Below are 18422 nucleotides of genomic sequence, written 5' to 3'. Positions count from 1 at the left end.
CTCCCCTTTTTTCTTTTTTTTTTTTTTAATAAGTTTATTTATTTATTTGTTTTTGGCTGTGTTGGGTCTTCGTTGCTGTGCACGGGCTTTCTCTAGTTGGTGGTGAGTGGGGGCTACTCTTCGTTGCAGTGCACAGGCTTCTCATTGCTGTGGCTTCTCTTGTTGCGGAGCACGGGCTCTAGGTGCACAGGCTTCAGTAGTTGTGGCACGTGGGCTCAGTAGTTGTGGCTCACAGGCTCTAGAGCTCAGGCTCAGTAGTTGTGGCGCACGGGCTTAGTTGCTCTGCGGCATGTGGGATCTTCCCAGGCCAGGGCTCGAAACCGTGTCCCCTGCATTGGCAGGCGGATTCTTAACCACTGCGCCACCAGGGAAGCTCCCCTTTTTTCTTTTAATTGAGGTTTAATTTACTTACAACATTCTATTAGTTTCATTTCATTAGATCATTTCAGGGAAATGATCACCATAAAAAATCTAGTCACTATCAGTCACCATATAAAGTTACAAAACGTTTTTTTTATGATGAGAATTTTCAAGATCTACTCTCTCAGGAACCTTTCAATATGCAGTACAATACCATTGACTGTAGTCACCATGGTACACACCACATCTCCATGACTTACTCATTTCACAACTGGAAGTCTGTACCTCCCAACTTCCTTCACCCAGTTTTCCCGCCTCCAACAATCCTCCCACCTGGTAGTCTCTACTGTTTTCCATATCTTCAGGGTTTGTTTTGTTTTGTTTTGTTTGTTCATTTGCTTTATATTTTATATTCCACATAAAAGTGAGACCATACAGTATTTGTCTTTCTCTGTTTGACTTATTTCACTTAGTATAATGCCCTCAAGTTCCATTCACGTTATTGCAATGACAAGATTTCATTCTTTTTTTATGGCAGAGTAGTATTCCAGTGTGTGTGTGTGTGTGTGTGTGTACCCCACATCTTCTTTATCCATTCATCCTTTGAAGGATTCTTAGGTTGTTTCCATATCTTGGCTATTGTAAATAAAGCTGCAATGAGTGAATACACCTTTGCTACTTTAAGTAATGATTCAGTGACTATAGGGGTGCTTATGTCTTTCCCAATTAGTGTTTTTGCATTCTTTGGATAAATACCCAGAAGGGGAAATTGTTGTATTGTGTCATAATTCTATTTTTATATTTATATTCCCTTTATACCTACTTTATTGAGAGTTTTTATCATAAATGGATGTTGAATATTGCTGAATGCTTTTTTCTGCATCTATTGAGATGGTCATATAATTTTTATCCTTCATTTTGTTAATACGGTGTATCACTTTGATTTGCTAATATTGAGCCATCCTTGCATCCTGAAATAAATCCCACTTGATCATGGTGTATGATCCATTTAGTGTATTGTTGAATTTGGTTTGCTAATATTTTGTTGAGGATTTCTGCATCTATGTTCATCAGGGATATTGGCCTTTAATTTTCTTTTTTTTTCCCCTTTTTTTGTAGTGTTTTTGTCTGGTTTTTATGTCAGGGTAATGATAGCTTCATAAAATGAGTTTGGAAGTGTTCCCTCCTCTTCAGTTTCTTGGAAGAGTTTGAGAAGGATAGGTATTAAATCTTTAAGTGCTTTGTAGAATTCACCACTGAAGGCATCTGGTCCTGGACTTTTGTTTTTTGGGAGGTTTTTGATTACTGATTCAACCTCCTTACTAGAAATTGGTCTATTCAGATTTACTATTTCTTCCTCATTCAGTTTTGGAATATTCTAGGAATTTATTCCTTTTTTTCTAGGTTGTCCAGTTTGTTGGTGTGTAATTGTTCATAGTAGTCTCTTGTGGCCCTTTGTATTTCTGTGATATCAGTTGTAATTTCTCCTCTTTCTTTTCTGATTTTATTTATTTGAGCCCTCTCTCTTTTTTCTTGGTGAGTTTAGCTAGAGTTTTGCCAATTTTGTTTACCTTTTCAAAGATCATTTCTATTGTCTTTTTAGTCTCGATCTCATTTATTTCAGCTCTGAGCTTTGTTTTTCCTTCCTTCTGCTAAATTTGTGCTTTGTTTATTCTTTTATTTCTAGTTCCTTTAGGTGGAAAATTAGATTGTTTATTTGAGATTTTTTTTGTGTGTGTCTTGAGGTAGGCCTGTATTGCTATGAACTTTCTTCTTTGAACTGCTTTTGCTGCATCCCATAGAATTTGGTAAGTTGTATTTCCATTTCCATTTGTCTCAAGTATTTTAAAAAAAGTTCTCAATTTCTTCATTGACCCATTGTTTTTATGGTAGCCTGTTGTTTAATCTCCACATATTTGTGATTTTTTTTTTCCAGTTTTCTTCTTGTAATTGATTTCTAGTTTTATATCATTGTGGTCAGAAAAGATGCTTGATGTGTTTTAATCTTCTTGAACTTATTGAGACCTGTCTTGTGGCCTGGAGAATGATCTACCCTGGAGAATGTTCCATGTGCATTTGAGAAGAATTTGTATTCTGCTGCTTTTGGATGGAATGTTCTGCATATATCTATTTCTGTGTATAACCAGGCCTGTCTGGTCTAATGTATTGTTTAAGGCTGATATTTCCTTATTGATTTTTTATTTGCATGATCAATTCATTGATTTAAGTAGGATATTAAAGTCCTCTGCTATTATTGTATTCCTGTCAATTTCTCCCTTTAGGTCTCTTAATATTTGCTTTATATATTTAGGTGCTCCTATGTTGGGTGAATACATATTTACAATTGTTATATCCTCTTGTTGAATTGAACCTTTTATCATTATATAATGCCCTTCTTTGTCATTTATTACAGACTTTGTTTTAAGATCTATTTTATCTAAGTATAGCTACTGCAGCTTTCTTTTGGTTTCCATTTGCATGGAAAATCTTTGTCTATTTCTTCATTTTCAGTCTGTGTTCTTATATCTGAAATGAGTCTCTTGTGGGCAGCATATAGATGGGTCTTTTTAAAAATAATCCATTCAGCCACTCTATGTCTTTTGAATAGAGAATTTAGTCCATTTGCATTTAAAGTGATTATTGATAGGTATGTACTTATTGCCATTTTGTTAATTGTGTTCTGGCTGTTTTGTATTTCCTCTCTATTCCTTTCTTCTTCTCTTGCTATTTTCCTTTGTGGTTTGATGACTTTCTTTAGTGTTATGCTTAGATATTTTTCTTAATATCTATTGTGTATCTATTTTAGTTTTCTGCTTTGTGGTTACCATGAGGTTCACGTATAACTGCTTATATATATAACAGTCCCTTTTAAGTTGGTAGCAACTTAAGTTTGAACGAATTCTAAAACTCTACACTTTTACCAACCCCCTCCACGTTTTATGTTTTTGATGTTACATTTTACATCTTTTTATTTTGTGTATCCCTTAACTGATTATTTTAGTTATAGTTATTTTTAATCCTTTTGTTTTTAACCTTCATACTAGCTTTGTAAATGCTTAATCTACTACCTTTATGATATGTTTACCTTTGCTAGTGAGATTTACACTTTCATATGTTTTCTTATTAATAATTAATGCCCTCTATTTTCAGCTTAAAGAAGTCCCTTTAGCATTTCGTATAAGGGCAGTTTAGTGGTGATGAACTCCTTTAGCTTTTGCTTGTCTGGAAAACTCTTTATCTCTTCTTCAATTCTGCACGATAACCTTGACATATAGAGTGCTCCTGGTTGGAGTTTATTCCCTTTCAGTATTTTGAATATATCATGTCACTCCCTTTTGGCCTGCAGAGTTTCTGCTGAAAAATCTTGTGATAGTCTTATGGTGATTCCCTTATATGTAACATTCTTTTTCTCTTGTTGCTTTTAAGTTTCTCTTCTTATATTTAACTTTTGACATTTTAATTGTAATGTGTCTTGGTATGGATCTTTTTTTTTTTTTTTGCGGTACGCGGGCCTCTCACTGTTGTGGCCTCTCCCGTTGCGGAGCACAGGCTCCGGACGCGCAGGCCCAGCGGCCATGGCTCACGGGCCCAGCCGCTCCGCGGCATGTGGGATCTTCCCGGACCGGGGCACGAACTCGTGTCCCCTGAGGCGGACTCTCAACCACTGCGCCACCAGGGAAGCCCCCGGCATGGATCTTTTTAGGTTCATCTATTTTTAGAATTTTCTTGGATTCCTGGATCTGGATGTCAGTTTTCCTACCTAGGTTAGGGATGTTTTCAGTCATTATTTCTTCACAGTTTTCTGCCCCTTTTCCTCACTTCTCCTTCTGGAACTCCTATAACACAAATGTTATTTCACTTGATTTTGTCCCATAGGTCTCTTAAGATATCTTCACTTTGTAAAATTCTTTTTTTCTTTTTGTTGCTCTGTTGGGTGAGTTCCACTGCCTTGTGTTCTGGGTCACTGATTCTTTCTGTTGCTTCATCTAGTCTGCTGTTGGACCTCTCCAGTGTATTTTTCAGGTTAGTTATTATACTCTTCAGCTCTGTGACTTCTATTTGGTACTTTCTGTATCTTTGCTGAAGCTCTTACTGTGTTCATCCATTCTTCTCCCAAGTTTCATGAGCCTTTTTATGACCATTACTGTATACTCTTTAATATGTAAATTACTTATCTCCATTTCATTAAGGTTTTTTCCTTAGGTTTTATCTTGTTCTTTCATTTGGAAAATATTCCTCTGTTTCCTCATTTTGGTTGACTCTGGTTTGTTTCTATGTATTAGTTAAAACAGGCATCTCTCCCAGTCTTGAAGGAGTGGCCTTGTGGAGATGAAACTTATCTTTCAACCTTGCCCTAGCTCTTGGTTGTCTTTTGAACCTTTGTGATTGTCTGAGTAGCCTGATTTGTTTTTGATAGGTCCCAGTTGTTGAAGGTGTGCCAAGACCTGTCAGTGTTCCAAAAAGAGGAATCCCAGTCAGCACCTAGTTTCAGGCTGATTGGAAGCCAGCCTGCCAGGCAGCAGTACTTAAAGTATGCTAATATATGCACTCCTGTGGGACCACAATTGTAAATCCTGCTGGCCTCTAGTCCATGTGATCAGGTGTTCCCTGGGCAACACTTGCAAAAATTAGGGCTTCAGATGAGCATATAAGCTTTTTTCTGGGAGGTACCAGCAAGCTGTAGTGAGGCTGAGGGAAAGTACAAAGATGGTGTTCCCCAGCCTACATTTCCTGAGTGCACCTCTGTGGCCTCTAGATACATGGCAAATCTGAAGCCTGCGCCTCAGGCTGAAGCTCCAGGACAAGTAAATAAGCCCTTTTCACAGAAGGGATGGGGGTGTGTTTCAGTCTGCTGTCTGTGCAGTGCCCTGGGGGTGGTCGCCTGCCAAGAACTGTCTTCTCTGATTGTTACAGAGAGTCCAGTGGGACCCAGGAATGCAATCCCCCCTGGCCACCAAAGCTAGATGATCAAGGAGCATCTCTTGTGTGAACTGTGTGTGCCTGCCAGCTTTAGCAAGCTAGTGGGGGATCATAGGACCAGGGCATACCTGCTAGCTTTTGCAGGGCTGCTAGAGAGCACAGGGTCAGGATGTGTCTGCTGGCGCTACTCAAGGTAGAGGAAGAACACAAAAATGGTACCTGCCAGCTCCTCCATCCCCAGAGAGAGAGTCCCAACAGGGCCCTGCTCTCCTAGAAGGTACTTTAGGTTTATCCAATGAATCTCCTTCACGTATAGTCTAGGCGCTTTTCAAACTGTTGCTTTTGTGCTGGTCCCCAGGGCAAGCCCTTTAGGAGAAACATCTCCGTTTCCTACAGCTTTGGTTTTCAAATCCAGGCATTTTGGGGGCTCATCTCTCCGTTGCAGATCCCAGTGGTTGGGGTACCTGGGGTGGGGCAGGAACCCCTTGCTCCTCAGAGAGAAGCTCCAGATTTGTGAGATCCCTCCTGACTGTGGGTCGCCAAGCTGGGCATGGGGTTTTTGGCGAGACTTCGTCTCTGCCTCTCCTACCCATCTCCATGTGGCCCTTTTACTGTTTGTTGTGAAGGAAGTGTTTAGCTAGTTTTCAAGTCTTTTCAGAGGGTATTTTTCCATATGTTATTGTAGATTCGTCATGTCCATGGGAAGAGGTGAGTTCAGGATCTTCCTACGCTGCCATCTTCAAAGCCCATTATTTTAACCATTACACTATAGAGCTCACCATATAAGGCTCTTAGAAGTTAAAATTTCTTTATCATATACCAATATGAGTGGCTAAAGAGATAATTGGTTAGGAAGTAGAGATGACAGAGTTGGTTTATATCAAATAAGGCAAAATCTTTTTAAAAGCTTCTGCTCTTTTCAGGCTTTTTGTGCTAGCAGGATGAGCAAGTGTCATGGTTTTTATACTGCCAGGAAGCTCTGGGGCCACGGATGAGATCAGAAGTGTCATGATAAACAGTACAAGAAAGCCCATTTGGGCATAACCCTGAAGGCCAACCCTTTCGGAGGTGCTTTTCATGCAAAGGAAATTGTCCTGGAAAAAGTAGGAGTTGAAACCAAACAGCCAAATGCTGCCATCAGAAAGTGTTTCAGGGTCCAGCTGATTAAGAACAGCAAGAAAATAAAATCATCTTTTTACCCAATGATGGTTGCTTAAATTTTATTGAGGAAAGTGATTTCTGGTTGCTGGATTTGGTTGCGAAGGTCATGCTCTTCTTGGCGACATGGAGTTCGCATTGTCAAAGTTGCCAATTTCTCTCTTTTGGCCCTCTGTGAAGGCAGAAAGGAAAGACTAAGTTTTGATGGTGAAAACATGGTAGTAATAAATTTTCATATGCCAAAAAAACCCCCCAAAGCTTCATATATCAACATATAATTGAACAAAAATTTTGAAGTACTGGTTCCACTGTGAGACCTGAGGCTCCATAAATGTATGTCTATTTTGATTTACAGTGCTTTGCACATGTTAGGACTTGGTAAATATGCATTAAATGAATTAATTGGAATATTGTAGAATATAGTTTAAATTGACTTCAATGAACTCAAATTCTTAGTGATCCACTTTATTAAACAATTGACTTTAGTATCTTTTAAGATGATTTGTTGCTTGAAAAAAAGTAAAATTCTAGTAGTATATAATTTAAGACAAATTGTTTAGAACAGTGTTATAACATGGTTCTCAATGAAATATAGTGACTCCAGTTAATTTAAAACTCTTGGAGGCAAAAGGAAGTGAAAAGATTCCATCTGATGTTACAATAGGCACATAATTAGAGGTCTGGGAGTGTTAGAGTGCAAAGGTCATATGTAGTAAACATGACTTTCTGTGGAGACAGGAGAGGCCACAGAAAAGCCACACAACATCTATTCTCCACTTGGATAAGGGTGGGAGAGTTAGTAACCCTTTTGTACAACTTAGCTGGAGGGGAATGAGGACCCATGGCAGGTCTTCTGTGTCTGACTACCTATTTGACAAAATAATGTATTTTATAAATATTAGAATTTTGAACTCCTTAGGAGCTGACTACATTTTGGGATCAGTTCTGTAAACCCCACATATTAATCCTGTTGTGTCCTTTGATGTGGAGGTGGGAGCTTACCCATGCAAATTTTCCCTGACTTTTTATTGATAGAACTCCAAATTCTTTTCCAATTTCCATGCAGTTAGGGGTCCAACTATATGACAGTTTCTAAAACCTTCATGACGTTGTTAGTTTCATAGAATGAGAAAGCTGAGCATATGCAAAAGATGAGATTGTGCTTTGCTGGTTACTGTTGGTTTCTTAAGGTAACTATAAAAACTGGTAGCCCCTGAAGAGTGGAAGTAGAAACTACTGCAGTCCTAGTGTTATCACCACTGGCAGAATTAGCTACACCAATGAAAAATAACAACATCAGATGTAACTCGATCTTTCCTTGGTCAGCAGTGGGAGCTAGGTAATAAGCAAAAGTAAGTTTTGTCTATTGGATTTCAAGACTGTAAAAAGAAGTCTAATATTCTGCCATTCAATATGCTGGATGGGAATACTGTAAGACAAATTCAATACAAACTAAAGGAACTTCAACATGAGTATAAATGTCTAAAATTCTACCCAAAAGATATTTTTAAAGTTCTTTTTACATGAGAACCAAACTTCTCCTTGCCTACAGGTTATGTTACTTTGATTGACTGAATTTTTTTTTTTCTGCCATGCCCCCCAGCTTGTGGGATCCTAGTTCCCCAACTAGGGATTGAACCCGGGCCCTCAGCAGTGAAAGCGCAGAGTACTAACCTCTGGACCGCCAGGGAATTTCTCTGATTGGCTGAATTTTAATGGATAATTATAATGTATATAACAGAAAAGAACATGATTATTACATATTTAGTTATATACCAATTACTATGTCTGAATCCTAATTAGGATTAGGATATATGAATCACTACAGCTAATATATGGATAAACATAAACTAGCCAACTGACCCAGTTAGAAAAATTAGACTCACATACACCTTTACATAACTAATGCTAACAGTGGGAACAGACTCCATCCAGAACATTTCTTAGAACAAATTTAGGAAAGTCCAGGGCATCTTACTTCAAAATGCCTAAAGCCATATCTGATACTCAGTGTCCCTATATTTAAGCTGTTCTTTGGTTAACAACACTCAGCCAGCTTGGAGGTGTTGGATAAATATCTTAAGTTGTAAAGATGTACATGTGAACTAAGAAGTATTCAGTATCATCATTAGGCAGACATCTGTGACTTTTAACTTTCATTGGTGGAAGAATTCCCTTCTTTGTACTAAAGACAGTCTGATGAATGCATACCCTTTCATAGCAGAGAGAAACATATTGTCTTCTTACACATATATCACCTGTAATTGTTGGCAGAGTTGTGACTACTGCCAGAAATTAGGGATAGAGGTGACAAGCCATGGATTCCCACCAGCTACTATTCAGATACCCATGATCCCTTTGGGAATTAGTCCAACATGCTTGTGAGATAGCCATGCTTTCTCACATTTAAACCTGGGGCTCAGGAAAACTGCTTCAGCTCTGTGAAGTAAGGATGACTTAACTTGGGAATATTCACTGTTCTCCCCATTTGGAAGCATATCCGGAAGATAATAGTGGATAATAAACTTCAAGCTTTAAAAGGTTGCCCTTTGGACTACCTTGCGTATCAATATTGACTTTGATGTAGAAAAGCTCTCTGGTTCTTCCGTATATGAATGTTAAGTGGCATGATCAGGATTACAGTGAGTGTTCTGTCCCTGGATCTCTCTGCTAAAGAGACAGGCAGGGACCAGAGTAACATACAAGGTCCCTATATTTAAGCTGTTCTTTGGTTAAGTAGCACCCTTCCATAACTTCTGCTTGGCAGTGGGGACCTGATTGTATTATCACATAATTAACTTATTGACTAATAGTCTAGTGATCTTAAACAGGTGTTGAATTTATATGCAGGCAACAATTTAGGCATTGGAAGAATCTGTTTTATTAATTTTATTTTATTATTCACTTATTCTCTAAGCGTGATGTTCTCTAAACACTGTATTATTGTATAATATGCTACTTAATATAGTACTTAGTGAATAAATGACTAATAACATAAAATTAGTCCACTATAATTAAATATTACAAAATTTGCAAACAGAATGGTTTGGTAGAATAAAGCAAGCCTCAGAAAACATGATTTCCAGGAATACTCTAGTTATGCGAACTTGAATAGTGATAATGCCTCTCGGACCTCCTTTCCCTAATATTTTAAATAAAGAAATTGAAACAAATGATTTTAATTTTTTCCATAGATCTTTATGGTCTATGCATTTGTTGAATGATGATTAGAACATAACTATGTAATAAGTGCTAAAATTGGGAGGATATACTTTCATTTTTCTTGACTGTTCCAAAGTTCAATGAGTTTAATTTAGATAGAGTACTAAATAAAATTTTCTGTGGAAATCTAAGAATACATTAAGCCTTTGACTAAAACTTTTTTTTGATGGGTAGGCAAAAAATAATTAAGAATTTATAAAATGTTTTGGCCTTATTCACATGTGTCAAAAATCCAGCAATAAAAATGAAAACTTGCTTTATTTAGAGAAGAGTACACAGGCTTTTGTTAGTTCCAGGATAACAAGGTGTTAGAATCACAGAATGTAGAACTGCAGATTTATGTTTGGTACACTGCCAGAAACAACAGGGTTGAAAGAACATGTCGATTTATATATATTCTCAAGATTTTATTATCCAGTCTCAGGCTGTTTGACTGTTTTCTGGGATTCATATTCTATTTCTAATTCTTAACCTCAAACTAATTCTTAGAAGAAAAACATGATTGACTAAAGGTTAGCTGTGGAATTCAGTAGGTTCTGAATATAGATGGTAAGAAAGGTAAAAAAATCAGGAAAAGTTAATTTGTCTGACCAAAACTAAGAAAAAATTAATTTCAGTATGTTATATGTTTTTTGGAACACTTAAAAAAACATACTCATTCAAGTCTGAAAATGTGTTCAGAATTTATTTTAAATGATCAGACTATTAGGTTTTATATTTCACATCCATATCTTCTTCATTGTTTTACAGTCTCTACATCTTTGAGGTGAGTCACTTTTATCAATATTTCATACCTGAAATGGCAAGTTAATATTATTGATGGTGGCAATAAGTTGAGTTGATTATCCTGATATCTCCTACTGAACAGATTTACAATGCCATTAATAATGTTCTTTGGTAGTTAAATGTTTTAGATTATCTTCTTATAAATACATTTTCTATACATATTGTGCATTTCCAGGTTATCATAATTTATAACTATAAACTATCACTATAATGTATCAGTAATAAGGCAACAACTAGTGTTTATACTATGCTAAGTGTTTGCATTTTCCAGAGGTTCAAATACCTAAGGGATCCAAGGTGGGACCAAAAGAAGGAATAAAGGAGACAATTCTAGACTCTAAGTAGAAAATGTTCAAAAATTGCTCTGATATCACATTTAAGGAGAAAATATGCCAATAAGAAGATGCATTTTTTCAGGATTAAATCGGCATTTGTTACTTAATAGCATTTGTCATTTTCTAATTTTTTCATATGTAGCAAATTAATTTCAAATCATTTTGCTCTTCCAAATGCCTTTGTGTATTGTGTTTCTTTTTTCATATTCTTTTGGATAACATTTGAGAAAAAATAAGACTACAACAGTCATTGATTACAGTCAGGATGGAAGACATTTGTAAGACCAATGAACAGGTGGAGTATGTATGATGGGAATATTCACTTTTTGTGCCACCATTTTGTAGCTGTTTAAAAAAAATTAGCAAATGGTGGATATTGTTTCTTTACAAAAAATGGTTCTGTACTGGATCCATCTGCGAAGTATAAACATGTCATCAGCACTCATTTTCCATCTCCAAAAAACATTCCCCATGTCCATATTTGATTTTCAAGTGCATCTGTGCACTGATGGAAACCCTCCCAACATGCTGCCACACAATTGCAAAACCCACACGTTTCTGTCTTTGAATCAAGCTTTCATGACCGCCTGGCCTCCCCTGGGTATAAGCTTGTTTTGAAGTTGCAAAGGTCCCCTGGGTGACCCCAATGAAAGAAACTTCAATGTCCATGGTAAGGTTAAGTTATTCCTTTTAGGAAGATAATCTTGTCCATGAAGTTTTTTTCAACTTTGTTCCAAAATTTTTTTTGTATCTTAGAATCTCTCTTTTTGTGCCCACACTATACTTACCTAATGATTAGCACTTGCACGAATGAGTTTCTCAATGACTAAATTCACATTTAAGAAAGTAAGTGAAGATCTCAATATTAGTTTGATTATTCAGAAACTTTAAGCAGAACAAGCAGGGAGTTCATCTCAGAAAGTTGAAGGACAAGCATCCTGAATTCTATGAGCCCCTAATGTTATTGATAATCACATAATCTGAAAGAATTTAAAACTTCACTGGAAAAATTTAATCTCTTCATAAACACACATTCAGAAGTGAACTCCTTGATAAAGAAGGAAATTTTATTTTACCTCGTTATTTTCCCAGTGCAGGACCAGAGTTACCTTCGCTATAGAGCAATGGAGTAAGCCTTGCCTGTCATTTTTAATCAGGTTGTTTTAGGTAATTTTGTTATGCTCCTCATTACTGAATTGTTTATCAATAGGTGCAGCAAGTGTCACTAGCTTTTCTCATCAAACCAGGTCTGACAAAGCAGCACAGTGCATGGGAAAGAGGCAGCTAGGTGAAACTAATGCCATAGATGTTTGATTCATTAGGAGCTTATTGTTAACGGGGATGTCTGATTGTAAAGGCTCAGTCAAGCAAAAGAGTGCAGAGTAATCAGTCGGATTTATAGTTTGCAGGGCTCAGAAAAAAATCAACATAAACCTTGGATATAGTAGAAACAGAAAAATCCCCTTTGGGCAGCCCTAACCTGGAACCAGCCAAATAAGGTCATGCTACATGAAGGTTTCCTGTTAGGTGATGGGAGATAGAGGCGGATTAGAGCCATATGGCATGGCCTATCATACCTTCTGACTTAAGATAACAAAGCCAAGCTTTGTGCTTAGCTGTTTTTGACTGACATCATCAATTTTATTTTATGTTGGTCACCTCCGGTAACAGGAAAAAATGGCCTAGGGTTGATAACACATGCTTTTTTTTTCCCTTTTAGTATTAAGATGCCTAGAAGCTAGTTTTGTGCTGTTAAAAATTTCAAAGACTTAGTAGCTTACTCTTCTATCACCCATCCTCCAGCAACTGTCAGCCCCCCTCCCCCTTGTTTTCAGTTTGTACCTTGCAAATGAGAGGCAGCCTTATTCAGAACCAGATGTAAGGCTCCTAGAGAATGAGCATAAGCTGGTGTACTTTAAGCCTAATGGGAAGTTTTATATGCAAGGGCCTTGAACTGATTAGTATAATTCCCTCTTTAATACAGCTGTCCCTCCAGATTAAGGTAAACCAAATGTTGCAATCAGAGATTAGTGTACCTTGCCAGTTATTAACATCCCCGGTGCTCAGCAAGCACGTCAGACGCTAATACTGTGTATTTATTTGCCACTTCCCCACTGTAACTTGAACTTCTGCACCTGTCAGAGCATTCCAGTGAAGAGAGGGGCATTATTGGAAATCAAAAGTTTTATACCTGTACACCTGTTTTGTTTTGTCACAGCTTAGATTTTCTTTTGGCTTGCCAAGACTGCCAGGTGCTTTAATCTGCTACTCTTCTGGTTTTGTAAAGAAAGACTTTGTGTGCTAAATCGCATTTGTGACTTTCATATGCTTGCTTTTATGCCACTGGAGAGCTGCTCACCTAAAGTGGGGGCATGCGTGTGTCTGTGCATGTGCCTGTGTATGTGTGTGTGTGTGTGTGTGTGTGTGTATGCTGTCTTTTACAAAAGAGTAAATGGGTGAGGTTTCTTTCCCAGAAACACACACCTGTGTTTTCTGTGCTCCTCAGCTTCTTCAGTGTCTTAAGTCACAAGGTGGGTCTCACGGCTGTAATATATTTGGCAGGATATCCTGCCTTCTTGCAACCCAGATATCAAGAAAGACAAAGTCCTGCTGTCTCAGAAAGATCTCGCTGTGTTTCTTTTTCTCCTCAGCCCCCACCCGGAGCTTGCTTGGACTCTAGGGCCAAGCGTGTACAGTGAAAGCACTAGAGAAGGTTAGGACAGTACCCAGCTTGTGTTTTTGGTAAGGTTGGTCCGGGCACAGTGCTCCCTGATCCTTTTTCATCAGTGTGGTAGATGGGCCAGCAAGTAAGGGAAAATCACGGACAACTTGAGGAAGAGCCCTCACACTTGTCAAATAAAAGTGATTTTTATCAGCATCGCTTATTACTCAGATTGAGAATCAGAAAGTGCTTTCTGTGAAAAAAAGCATAGTTTGCTAAGGAAACACTAGGGTCAGCTCGGGTCTGATTTTTTTTTTCATCTGTGGGTTTAAAGCACATAGCTGTGCTCTAACAAAGCAATCACCTGATGCCATCAGCAGGGCAGCCCCAGTCCTCCCCCCCACCCCCAAATTTGTCACAGACAGGAAGGAGCCACGGTTTTCTAGCTAACCCATGACACTGGAAGCAGTTACTGGTTCAGGGTGTTATCAGCACTGGGGGAACATTTCTCTCGCTTGCCCTCCTCTCCCCCAGCTCCATCTTGGTGTTTGCACGTTGATTGCCGGGTGCAGAGTTTCTACATATTATAGCTTAATTGCAGATTTTTTAAAAAGACAAAAATATGTTCATGTCTTAGGAATTATGTCTTGCAGGCTACTAAATATGCTAATGCAGCACTAAGCAGGGATAAAGTTCTTGCCATACCTCCCAACAGTTGTGTGGAACCCGCTGCCAAGCGATTGTTAATTGTGAAGCACAAGCAGGCTTTGCAATCCATCTTAATTGTCATACTTACTTCAGGTTTCGTGATAAGGCTCGATGTTCTGTTTAAAGTGACAATGTTGACGGGGGAAAGGGTGTGGGCCTGAGCCTGCGGTTCTGAAGGGGTTGTGTGCTCTGACCTGCCGAAGGTTGATATGGACGGTCTGCGAGGGGATTTTAGTTGTCATGGGGTCCCCAGGCGGTTGAATGGAGAGACTGTCTGTCCTGCTTTTTCCTGTTAGGATCCTGACACGTGGAGCATTGATGAACTCAGCACAACGTTGAATGGGAGCTTTTTGGCAGCTGAGACACTGGGGCTAAGCTGCAGGTCAGAGATAACACCAGTGCGGATCTCCTCCAGCACGCAGTTACTGCGCGCTTTCTTCCCTCCTGAGTGCAGGAAATGGCTCACGTTAAATACGCTCACTTTTCAGTTTTCCTTTCTTCTAAAATGGAGCTTGACAGATTGGACTTTTCAGCTCTCCCTTTTTTCACCACCTCTGCTTTCTACCTCAGAAATACTCTTCAGGAAGCAGGAGTTAATCTTGGTGAGGAAACGATAAGATGATGCTTGATTTTCAGGGGAAAGCAGAAGGATATGGCTGCCTTGTTGCTGCACATAAACTTATAACTTCCCACCTTTGAGGCTTTTCCCTTTACATCTCTTCAGTACAGACCAGAAGAGGAACAGAGCGAAGAGCCTACTACTCAGATGGAAGTAAGAGAGCCCTATGTGGCTTTAAATAGCATTAGAGAATAGGAAGGACACATTTGGGAGGGAATGCTGACTTTTAAAGAGGGACCTCTCCAGTGCCCATGTGGCCCTCTGCCTGACGGGTGCATCGCTGCTGGCACCAAAATGCTTCTGCATCGTTTTACATGCAGCTGAGTTGTGCAGGTTTCTGAGATGTGGATAACAAAGGGAAATTGGCAACAAGAGTTATTTAATAATCTTTTGTCAACATGCTGTATTCACAAAAGTGATGTAAAAACATGCTATCTAGTTTTAGCCTCTGCCCTAAACTAGGACCGTCAAAACTCCGTTTCAAGGAAGGGTATTCGAAATTGATTCTTGTATGGCATTGACTAGTGACTGTGAAACTAACAAAACTAATAAATTGAAACCACCCCCAAACCAAGTCAGAATTTGACTTGGGGTACATGTGAGGTCTGAATGTTTCCTTTTCTCTCTGATGAGTACTCAGAGCCCTTTAAAGCAAAAAGGAGGTGTGTAAGAATGTGTGTGTGTGTGTGTGTGTACGTGTAGGTAGAGGGAATAGGATGTGGAAAGGGAGATGAGATAGAGAGTAGGGCATGGGAATGGAGAAAGCTTTCTGGTCAGTGTTCAATATACATCAGAAAATAAAAGGGTTGTGGGTGGAAGTGAGAGTAACAGTAGAGTCCCAGGGCTGACACCTTGGAACAAGCAGGGTGATGCTGCCCTTTGATCTTTGTCACCTCTCACCAACTCTGTGCACCCTTTTTGTCTCATGAGGGCATAGAAACTGAGAGAGAGAAAGAGAGAATGAGTGAGTGAGGTATATAAGAGCCAAATAGGGTGAGTTAATAACCCTAAGGAGAATAATTCAGGTTTGGAACTCCTTCAGAATTTGCTCTGATGCAAGGTAGTGGCATCAGGTCTTCCATAATACAACAATTTTCCACTCCTCTCCATCCAGTTATACTATGTAGCCTTCTTTGAGTGACTGGGACTAGGTTAGTCTTGGACTTATTCTAAACACCTCTTTGGCTACTACTGATGGGGGCCTTCCAGGGACCTTAGAATTTCCCCAAATTTAACTTTAGAGAGAGTAGCAAGAACTGGACAGTCTCAGGAACCCAAAGAAATAGTGGATGTAAAATGTTCAGTACAGTTGCCAACACATAGTAGGTGCTGGGTAAATCCTCACTACTCCTCTTTGAAGAATGAAGCCAGTTGAATTTCTTGTAGAATGCTTCCTTTGACTGTGTTTTCAGTTGTAGCAGTGCCTGAGGAATTGGAGAGCCTAGAAGGGGCTCCTATCCTGAATGGATGGTTTAGGTTGGATTGTGTTTTCTATCTGCTTTGTCCAGATCTGGTGTGAAAGTTTGAATTGCCCCAAACCATTTTAATCCTAGATATACCTGGTGATTGTCATTGTTGTGAGGTCAAAGGGAAATAGATACCTATACAATGTGATTTCAAGAGCCTGGAAAACCCCGTATCCTCCAAGTGTCTCTCCAATTAACGATGGCATTTGATAACATTCCTGATATTTCTGCCAGTAGAGCAATTCCTTTGAGAGCATATTTTCTTGATATCTCTCTTTATGGTACAATTATGACACTTGAGAGAGGCTACCTTCTGTTATGTGAATACTGTTCATTTCTTATTTACTATCTCTGTGACAACTGGAAAGAAACTGGTTACAAATGACAGCTTTGTTAAGAATAATACAACTCCGTGACCACAGAATGGGTCAAGGAAGTTACTAGGTTTTGGGTTGTATTCTACCAGATAATTTCGGATCAAGATATACAGATATCAGGAAAGCTTCCAGTCAGCTTTGTGAGACAAACTGAGCTTAATTTTGGGTCCTTTCTTTTTGACAAGACCTTTCATTTCTAATGACCCTGCAAGTGAAACTTCCCGTTCCCATGTTGTCTTGGGCTCTCCAGAATCCTTCACCTTGCAGATGGTAGGTTAGGAATTCTCAAACATTTTTCTACTCCAGAATGTATGTTCACACATTGGACACTTCCAAGGGTATGCCTTGATTGCAGCACAATGGGCATTCTATTTCAACCTTTACTTTAAACATGTCTCCTTTTTCTGACATTCTTCAGTGTCCCCTTGGGAAGGCATACTCCTTTACCTTTGTTCATGTTCTCCATCTTCACATCTCATCACTGTATAAGAGTTGCTGCCTTAAATGATATCCTAATTATATAGATGCTTTTTCTTTTTTCACATAGTTTATGTGCCTTTGCCCTTTCTCTAAGAATCTTACTCCCTGTCAGTATGTATGTGTGTGTGTATATGTTGTGTATGTGTGTGTATTTATGCATACACATATGTGTGTGTATATATATATAATTATTTTAACAAGAAATAAGTCCATTCTATATGCTTTGCAGTAGGTTTAGGTTAATGGCTGCTTTAAACAGTGAAGACTGTTAAAATCACCAATGTGCTTTCTCTTAGTTGGCTATATACAGTTGTCCCTTGGGTTCTGCAAGGGATTGGTTCTAGGACACCCTCCCCCCCCAAAAAAAAACAAAAAACAAAACTCCAAGGATGCTCTTGTTCCTTATACGAAACACTCAGTACAAAGCATAGAGTAGGCCCTCCTAATCCATGGATGCAGAACCCACGGATATGGAGGGCCAACTATAATCTTAATCCTTTAATTTTTCTTCATGTATCACATGATTTTACCCTTGGTTTTTTTCTTGGTTTAAGAAGTATGTGTATTATTTTCTTTCTGATTCTACTAGTCTTACATACTTATTGTAGAATGTTTGGAAAATTATGGGTCAGAGTAAACTCACTCAAAATCCCACCAACCTAGAGTTAACCATTATTACAATTTAGTTTGTATTTTTCTACCTCTTGGCTTATAGTTTTAGGTATTGAGAATGTATGGGTCACTCTATAATTGTTAAATTGTTTTCTTCTTTCCTTTTCAGACTTTAAACTCTTCAAGTTCTCTTCATTCCTTTTATGTTGATGGGTCCCAAGTGAGACCAATATAGTACTTTAGTATCTAAAGCTAGATCTGACTTGTATTCTGGGAAGGTTAGCTCACAGCTTCCACATACTGTAATTTGAACTTCTTAATATGCATTTTCCTGCTCTGAATCAGTGATTTATTTTTTGATCTTTGTTAATACTTCTTTTCAAGCTTGAAACAAAAGAAATTATCTAAAAATAACCAAAGACTATTATCCAGGACTTTAAAGGAGCATGAGCCAATAGGTTGACACCTTTGATCCTTAGGTAAAAAGTTACAGTTCTTTTGTTGGCTTTCTGCAAAAGGAGGAAGTAGGGGCAAATTACACAGTTGATGCTATTTTATGCATGAAGGAACCTACTTTTGACAGCTAGTAAACAAGTTTCACCATTTTTTTGGTAAAGTAGCTCATTCATTTAACTTCTATTGAGCTAACCCCTACCATGTGGCAGGCACCTGTTCTAGACATGGGGATTCAGCAGTAAATAAAAAGAGCAAAATCCA

The 18422-nt window shown here is 38.5% G+C and overlaps 1 pseudogene; it reads left to right on the top strand.

Annotated features, from left to right (window-relative positions):
* Position 1: 1 nt before the first annotated feature.
* Positions 2 to 11873, top strand: LOC149748585 (small ribosomal subunit protein uS12 pseudogene; annotated as a pseudogene).
* Positions 11874 to 18422: the final 6549 nt, after the last annotated feature.

The sequence above is a fragment of the Delphinapterus leucas genome, chromosome 8, assembly GCF_059928025.1.
Source record: "Delphinapterus leucas isolate spDelLeu-1000000601 "Yukka" chromosome 8, BTC_Dleu_Yukka2, whole genome shotgun sequence".
Taxonomy (NCBI): Eukaryota; Metazoa; Chordata; class Mammalia; order Artiodactyla; family Monodontidae; genus Delphinapterus; species Delphinapterus leucas.
Note: the sequence above shows the minus strand (reverse complement) of the source record. Positions and strands in the feature narration are given on the sequence as shown.